Genomic DNA, 1532 nt, shown 5'->3' on the forward strand with positions numbered 1-1532 from the left:
AATCCGACAGGCCTACCCTCCCCCCTCCCTCCCTCCGGTTGCCGCGGTGAGACCGGTCCCACCGCGACACAGGACGCCTCCTCCAACCGCGAGAGCGATTAATTACCGCGGCAACCAGAGCTTTTTGCTCCGGCCGTTTCCAGCGGAGGAACATTCATCTTCAGCCTCAGCCGGCACCAGGCGTCTCTCTCTCGCACGCGACGGCGGGGGGGACGCCGCCGCTGATAGCTTCATCACCGCAACGTCGTCACGTAAAACCTCCACTGGCCCCGGGGGAGAGCGCTTCTTCTACGGCGTTCGCCCGGCGAGTTTGGTCGGTTTTGTACGTCATGTCGTTTCTCGTGACCCGGTCGGACTTCCACGACCTCTTCTGGGAGAAAGTGAATCCATCACGACATCGGGTTTTAATGGATCCACTTGTTCAGATTCCACGTCACTGAATTTGCTGAAAGCGGCGGTGGACGTCTTAAATGATTTAGCCGGCACTGTATCTCCAGTCCTCGCTCTACGTCCGTGGGAAAAGCATGCCTTGGCGTAACGTCACGTTACTTGTTTGATGTTCCGGGACGTGTACAGCTTCTCCTGCAATGTCAACACTTCAACCCCGCCATTTTTTGAAAGCTAGCTATCTGTCTTCCGTTGCTAATGAACGTTAGCTCCACTCTGAATCCCTCCCCCCCCCCCCCCCTCCCCTCTTAAATTTACACAATCCAGCTGTCGGCGCGTGACACCGTTGCGGCGCTGCTCACCTGCCCCTCTGCGCCGTGATTGATGAGAGGATTAGGCGTTGGAGGGGTTCCATGAGCGGGATGCTGAAGGAAGCCATCTGTATCCCCCCTGCCTCGCTGCTCACCAACCGCCCTGCCAGGCCTGGCTACCTGGAAACCCAGCGCGCTGTCGGCTCCCGGGGTCCCACCACCGCTACAGAGACGTTAGGCCCACACCAAGTCTTGTTATTTATTGCCTTCATTAAGGTTTATGTCGTAACTTAAACGTTAGGAACCCCCACTTGGGGCGAACACGCAAACACACACAGACACACACACACATGCTTTTCCCAACTGCCGTACGTTTCTTTTAATCAAACTAAAAACCTTCCCTCCCTTTATATCAGCCCCCGCCATAAAACCTTTCCCGTTTAGGGGGAGCTTTTAAGTCTGTTGATTTACTACCCGGATATTAACCGAAAGTGGGCAGTTATCGATGCTGTGTCCTGCTCACAAACACGGCAAAGACACGGCTAAATGCTTTAGCAGTTGCGCGACTCCAGCAGATAAACTCTCCCCGTCTACGGGCTGGTAACTAATGAGTTAGAGGTCGCCATGGCAACCCCCTTCCTGGCAGCGGGGACCTGCTTGAACGAGGGGACGGTATTGTTTACCTTCCAGGCAACACTGGAGGCATTCGGGCGCGTCGTCGAGACAGGAGAGGCTCAAAGAAGGGCCCAGCTTTCTTTACTCTGGGGCTCGGGTTCCTCTAACAAGCCGGGCTTTGCATACAAAGTGAGCAAATTATTATCAGTTAAAGAAATC

The sequence above is a fragment of the Gadus macrocephalus genome, chromosome 5, assembly GCF_031168955.1.
Source record: "Gadus macrocephalus chromosome 5, ASM3116895v1".
NCBI classification, from domain to species: Eukaryota; Metazoa; Chordata; class Actinopteri; order Gadiformes; family Gadidae; genus Gadus; species Gadus macrocephalus.